This window comes from Lemur catta, chromosome 2, assembly GCF_020740605.2.
Source record: "Lemur catta isolate mLemCat1 chromosome 2, mLemCat1.pri, whole genome shotgun sequence".
Lineage (NCBI taxonomy): Eukaryota > Metazoa > Chordata > Mammalia > Primates > Lemuridae > Lemur > Lemur catta.
In genome coordinates, this window is record NC_059129.1 from 103,095,379 (window position 1) to 103,103,292 (window position 7,914).

The window sequence follows — 7,914 nt, forward strand, 5'->3', positions numbered from 1 at the left end:
ATATTGAAAACCTACACATTTGTGTGGAACACAGCCTAGAAAAATGAGAACTAGATTGAATAGTGATCTTAAATTAATCTTTAGTATGATAGAGGAGGGAAAGTTTTGGTGCCATAATTTCTCCTTTCATTGGTGTTGGACTTAAATCAGTTGAAATGTATTTCTGTACCGCAATTTAAGCTTTCAATAAAAATTTAATTGTCTAGTGACATCCAGAAAGTTTTCTGTTGACCCGTTTTTTAAATAGTCTACATAACCAGATACTATACTATTTAACAATAAAAATGTGCATTTGTGTGTGTGGAGTTAGAGAAGTCAAAGTTTGAAGGTGGAAGGTTCTGGCCTTTATCACAGCTTAGGCTCTTAACACACGGGGGCTGGGGTGATCAAACTGTAAGCTTAATTCATTCATAGTTATCTCTACTAAACTAAAACAAATTTATAAGCTTGATCATTTTCATAACTAGGCAAAATTTAAGTTCTACAGTCTCTTATAATCTGAAAAAATCTTCTGACAGTATATATTCTGATCTTTCTCAGAATAATCCAGTTAGAAAATATTTTCTTTCCTTTTTCTCTTTTTTTTTTTTTTTTTGCCGTGGGGTCTTGCTCTGTCACTTCTGCCTCAGCCTCCCTAGTCACTGCATTACAAGCAAGAGCCTCTGCACCCAGCTATTTTCCCAAGTAAAAGATATAGAGGTCCTAGAAAAGCTAAGTGTTACATAAGTATGTGTTATCTACTTCATCAGATTCATTTACTGGACAGGGGTAAGTGAATTTGGGGGGTTACTAATAAGTTATGGTGCTTCCATCATAGGTACATAGGTAGGTGGTAAATGTCATATAACATTATTTTATTCTTCTGGAAAGTAAATTGTGAACAATTCCTGGCTCCCCATATTCAAACTAAACATTCTTATCCACCTTTCTCTTATTCCTGTCATAATGGAAGAGGTGCTGCTCTTGTGGATTCCATTCCTTCCTGTCTTCAGAGGCTCTATTCCATGATGTTTTCCCTCTTTTATGTGATTTGAGTTTCTGACCCTGAGAGTCAAGTTTGCAGATATTCTGACTGTTGATCACTCTCTTAAAACATTTCCATTAGTTTTTTCTGATTTTCCTCACCTTTTTCTTCTCAGGGTCTTCCACAAGCCTCTTTGGTAGTCCCTTGAATGGTGGCAGTTGTCCAAATTTTTTTGCTCCAAAACTGAACTCCCAAAATACTTGTGTAATACCCAGCATTTTCCTGGATGCTCAACAGAACTCTATGATGAAATTGAGGAACAAAGCCAGAGTCCTATGACTGTAAGATGGTAAGAAAACCATCAAAGGGACTTGCCAAGGGATGTGTCTAGTATGCTATTTTCAGAGATCGCGCGTATGTTGCCCAGGCTAGTCTTGAATTCCTGGACTCAAGGGGTCCTTCCATTTTAGCCCCACACCCTTACCAGGACAAAAGAAGCATCTCCCATATCTTCCTACCCAGGCAATTAAGCAATCCTCACCCCCACCCCAGTGTCAATCCTTCAGTTTTTTTCACCATAGACTAGGATGTTCTCTGCCACACAAAACTTTGTGTAATGCTTTTATTCGGCAAATAAATCTTTGAGGTTCAGCCATCCTTGCTGCTGAGTAGTGTTACATTCTATGCCACCATTTTTCTGCCCACTCTCCTGTGTTACTGGTTTACAGTGTTTGACAAATGAGTAAAATTGTTATATTTGCATACAAGTATTTTTGTGGCTTCTGGATGTGTAGCAGTATCTGGTTTTAATCTGCTGTTCTCTGACTAATGAACATGTTCTCATGTTTGTCGACCTTTTAATATATCTTTGAATATAAATGCACATTTTAAAATTAGGGTGGTTTTCACTACTGAGTTATAGGAATCCTTGATGTATTTTGAATACAAGTTCTTTGTCAGGTTTATTGCAAGTATTTTTTCCCCATTGTGTGTTGACTTTCACATGTCTTACTGTTTTGATGAGCATAAGTTATCTTCAAACACATCTTAAGTTAGTAGTTTTTTAAATGGACCTTCTATCTAAATAAATCTGCCTATCTCCAGATTGTGATGGCAATATTCTGGTTTTTCATATAACATTATAGTTTAAACTTCTACATTTAGGTCTGTCAGTCTCAAATGAATTTCTTTATGTGATATGAGGTAGGCTTTAACATTTATTTTATGACCATCAAATTACAAAATTTGTTAGGACTTTCTTTTGCCATTGAATTTGGGCCTGTGAGTGCAGGTCTATTTCTGGAGTAGATTCTCTTTCATTGATGCACTTTAGTCTATCCATGTTATAATATCACAGAGTACTAATTTTTTTGTCTTGAATAGCAGTGGTCTAAAAAGCCAGGTGAGAGGTTATGATTAGAATTGAGTTGGATCTAATAATATAGATAAGTGTTTTGTAAAGAGACAGTGTTTGGCTCTGTTGCCTAGGCCGGAGTGCAGTGGTGTGATCATAGCTCACTCTGCATCCTCAGGCTCCTTGAGTACCTAGGACCGCAGGTTTGAGCACCACCACTGCTGGCTATGTTTTCTTTTTTGTTTTTTATAGAGATGAGTCTTTGCCCAGTCTTTGTTGCCTGCCCTCAAGCAATTCCCCTGCCTTGGCTTCCCAAAGTGCTGGGATGATAGGGGTGAGCCGCTTCCCCTGGGGTCTTCCAGCCAGGGTACATAGCTCCGTTTAAGTCGTCGTCATTTCTCTCAGTGATGTATTTTATGATTTTTTCGTCTTTCATGATTTTTTGTAACGTATATTTTAGGTTTCTGCATGCTAGTGTAAGTGGACTTGTTACTTTCTTTTTCCAAATGGTACTAGTTTATAGAAATGCAATTTTAAAAAAAATTTTGTTATTTTACTGGTTAGGACCCCTAATACGTGTTCAGTAGAAGTGGCAAGAGCTGTGACTAAGGTGAGGTACATAATAAAATAAAATTTAAGGTGGCTTTCAGGGCCATGGAAGTATAGAATGGGCATCTGAATGTGAGTACTTGTATTTTGCTCCGTAGGTGTCTTGCCTTGCTTCATTCTCTTGTATCCTGCTCTCTACTAAGGGCTTACACCCTTGCCCTGTTCTGAGTTTTTGCAAAAATACATTGAGTATTCTATCAATGTTTGCTGGTTTTATGTCAAGCCTGCCTTTCACACCCCCCTAAAACTTGGGAATTCAGTTATTTCACTTCTGACTTTATAATTCACGAACTCGCCATCCTTGATGGCATGTTTGGTTCTGGTGACTTCAGCCTCACTTTTAGCATTTTAGATGTAAAGGATGTTGAGATGAGGAACCTGAAAGCCTGCAAAATAAGGACAATCAATGTAACCCAGTGCTCATGAGAATACACAAATATACCATCTTTTTGCTAGTAGCCTGGTAAACAGTTCCTAGGGAGGACAATTTGATGTTACATTTACAGCCTGAATTTCTCAGAACAAACATAACACAGCTGTATATAAAGTCGTACATAGAAGCAACCTAAACATCAAAAATTAGGGTGCTGGTTAATGTCATAAAGCCTATGTAATTCCATACAACCAGATGAAACTACAAGAACTTCAAAAATACTGATTTACTATAAATTAAATGCCCATCATAGTGCTAGATGCTGAGAATATAAAAATGAAAGCCATAACCTCTGCCGCTTGGAGTTCAGTCTAGTCTCTACTATCTAGAGGAAGCAGATGGGATGACACAGGCATGCACACGGAGGAGAGCCTTGCCTGGAGGTTGGGACAGGTTTATAGGAGTTCATCTTTGAGATGACTGAAGAGGAGTCCCCTAGATCTGCAGTGCCTAATCCCCAGGCCATGCGTCACTGCCTTAGCTCCGCCCCCTGCTCCCCTGTCCATGGACGAATTGTCTTCCATGAAACCAGTCCCTGGTGCCAAAATGTTGGGGACCACTGCCCCAGATGACAAGCAAGGTTGTGGCATTCTAAGGCAAATCTAGTCGCAAAGAGACGAAATGCTTGTTGAAATTCCATCTACCTGGTGTAAAGCTGGAGTAGGAGTTAAGATGGCTGGAAAAGGCCGGGCGCGGTGGCTCAGGCCTGTAATCCTAGCACTCTGAGAGACCGTGGCAGGAGTATCGATCGAGTTCAGGAGTTTGAGACCAGTCTGAGCAAGAGCGAGACCCCGTCTCTACTAAAAGTAGAAAGAAATGATTTGGACAGCTAAAAAATATTAGAAAAAATTAGCCGGGCATGGTGGCGCATGCCTGTAGTCCCAGCTACTCGGGAGGCTGAGGCAGTAGGATCGCTGAAGTCCAGGAGTTTGAGGTTGCTGTGAGATAGGCAGACGCCACAGCACTCTAGCCTGGGCAACAGGGTGAGATTCTGTCTCAAAAAAAAAAAAAAAAAAAAAAAAATGATGGCTGGAAAGATTGGAGTGGGTGCCAGCGAGCTACACCAAGAGCTGCCCCTGGGCTGAGACGTTTGTTCCCTTAGTTATCAGGAGTATTGGCTACTGGCAGCTCACAGCTGAGTCCCTCTCTAGAAATCGTTCTCATCCAGAAGATTTCTGTATAAGAAGAAAAATACTTGAATAAATTTCAAGCATTTGGAGTAGTTGGGGGGCGGGGGCTTAACAGGGCAAAAAAGGTAATCCCTGTGCAATTTCAAAAGAGACTGCAGAAAGTCAGGCTGGAGGCCAGGAGACTAGTTAGACTAGAGAGGTAAATGTTAGGGCTAATGTGAGGAAGTGGCAGGAACAGAAGAGGATAAATATGAGGCTAAGGAGGTTAAAACGTAGACTTCTATGGCTTCATTCCACTGACAGGACAGGGAGGAGGACTGGGATAGAAGACAAGATATGCTTTTGGATATGTTGAGTTTAACGAGGCAAAAGGTGCGTTAAGAAACCCGGGCTGTGCCTGCTTTGGCAGCATGTATGCTAAAATTGGAACAATACAGAGAAGATGAGCAATAATTTAATAAGATTTTTAAAAATAAAAAGAAGGAAACCCAGATTTGCTATGGTAGGATTGTGGGATTATGGGCACTTTTTTTTACACTTAGCACTTTTTAATCATCCCAAACTGAAACTCAGTACACATTAAACAATAATTCACCATCTCCCCTCCCCCAACTTCTGTCAATCAACACCACACACCCTGCTGTCTGTCTGAGTTTGACTAGGTACCTCACATAGATGGAATCATACAATATTTGTCCATTTTCATCTGGCTTATTGCACTTAGCATACTGTCTTCAAAGTGCGTCCATGTTGTAGCATGTGTCAGAATTTCCTTCCTTGTTTAAGGCTTAATAATACTCCATCCTGATCTAAATCTATCCCAGTCTCCATATGTAATTTCCCAGTTGTTTATTATGGATCCTCCATCTAAAGATTAAGGAAGACCTTTTGTCACTGCCTCTTGTCCACAAGGCCCAGTAAGAAGAATGAGGACAAGTGGTTTGAGGAGGAAGAAAAGAAGCATTTTATTACTTTGCCTCCAAATGACGAGGATGGAGACTCTTGTCTGAAACAACCGTTGTCCTCTGAGCACTTTCAGAAAGAATCTTTAACCTTTTCTGCAAGTAATTTCTTTTAAATAAATGTCACATTGAGGTAGAACAAACCCATGCACCTGTAGAGGATTGGTTAAACACATTGAAAAAGTTGAAACTATCAAGACTTCATATAGATTCATATTGGCATAATTTTTTATAACATGTTACGTGAGGAAAAGCAAGTTATAGAACAAGAGTAAGTGATCACCTTTTTTGTTTTGAATAATACAAGAAATTCAAAAGTGTTACCTCGGTGATAGGATTGCAGGCATGCGTTTGCGTATCTGTTTATTTCTACAATGTACATGAACCGTTTGAGTAGTACACAAGAACGGCTTAACAGAAAAGTTCCTGCAGTTGCTCACCCATTCCCTTGAGCCACCTACCATAACCTAGCCCATGCAGTGCTAGTATTTTGTGAAACAGAAGGCAGTTTCCTCTGGACAGACGCAGCCCGTTGGAGGAATGGCAAGCTCAACTAAGCATCACTGGATTTCAGCCCTAGCTTGAAAATTGAGCTTTGTGCAGTGCAGATAGTTTCACTGTATGTGGCTGCCCTGATTGCAGAAAAAGGAGACCAAGGTTAAGGAAAGACCAGACAGTGTCAGAGACTGAGACCAATCCATTCAGGCATTCAAAACCACAAGGCTGAGTTGATGCAGGAAATCACTAGGCAGTTTTCTGATGGCATTTGGGGTTAACAGTCATCGTGAAGAGTGTTTCTCAAATCTTTGGTGTGTATGAGGTACCAGTTTTTATTTTCAGTCTGTCACAGACTGATGCTTTTGTAAACTGCAATAAAAGTCAAAATGAATTTTTAAGAGAATACCAAAAATAATGTCCTCAGTTTTAAAGATTAATCTAGTCAGCAGACAAAATTACTCTGCCAAATACTTACAAAAACTCTAAACATGTCCTCTTAGTTTCTGTGCTTATCTTGTTGCAAAAGAGACTGATGCTAGTCAAAAGAGACCACATTTTGTAGCCAATCTAGAGTGTAGAAGCTGGGAAAGGAGAAGGGACGTAAAGGTTATTTTCCTGCCATTGTGCAGGTCCTGCCACCCTTATAAAGAAGCAGGGATCTAAATGGCATTTAAGGCCAGATGCTACCCCCACTACATAGCTCACTCATTCAGTTGTTTAAAAGAATCACCACTTGAACTACTTGAAGGTAAAAGGAAGAAGAAAAAAAAAAAGATGAAAGAAAAAAAAGAATCGCCAGTACTACCTCCAAAGCAGATGAATTCTATGTGATAAGGCAGAATAATACTGGATAATTCTTTAAAGTTTTTATTAGACTTGTGTAAAACATGATATTAAAGTACATGTGAAATTAGAAAGTATGCCAACACCCACCTCCTAGAAGAACAAAGTAGTTTCTTAGAGCTGAAATATAGATCATTCTGTTTAAAGTCATCATTGTTACTATACTGGGGCAAGACTTCTCAAGGACATTATAGAACCTAATTGAAGCAACCTGACCTTTCGTGCACCAGACTGTTATGTTTAATAAGTCCCTAATCTAGTAACTAGCTGTTCTGTGTTCTGCAAAACAATTTGATAAATTTCTTTTTACCAAAACGTCCATTGTGGATTCCTTCACAAATACTGCATTGTGACTAAATGGTACTATATATGTGATGTACTACTTACTGTGTGGTCATAATATAAAAAACTCTCAAGTGTTATTAGTAAACGAAAGCCTCCTTTGTTTCCATTCAAAATAAGTAAGACATTGGGGCTGGAGACTTATCTTTTTAAGTGTTAGAGGCAATTTATGAAGATAAGTCAGCTACAAAAGTTTGGGGCTAAAATTAAATCACTACTGCACGTTTTTTTAATGTATACTTTGTCAATTATCTTAATGGTATTTCTTCATTGTTTTCTGCTATGTGGTGAACCGAAGGTTCCACTGTGGTGTTCCTGTCTCAAAGCATCCCCCTCCCACCACCCCTCACACCCTGTCTGTTCCCATCTCTAACCTACTTTCTCCTTGCCCAGTCTTCCGCAGGTACACTGGCTCCTTGCTCTTTGTAGTACACACCAGGACTGGTTCCGTTTTAGGACTTTTGTGCTAGTTGTCCCCTGGGATCCTCTTATCTACGTAGCTCACTCTCTCACCAAACTAAGCCTTTGCTCAAGTTATCAATAAAACCTACCTGACCATCCTATTTTAAATTGAAGCCTTAGTCAGGCATGGTGGCTCATCCCGGTAATGCCAGCAGCCAGGAGGGCTGAGGGTGGAGGGTTGAGGCCAGGAGGTCAAGCCCAGCTGAAGCAACAGTGAGATCCTGTCTCTGAAAAATAAATTGCAACCTGATCCTGCCAAAAATCCTAATTCCTTTTAATCTTTACTATTTTTTCTATTAGATACTAAGTATTATGCT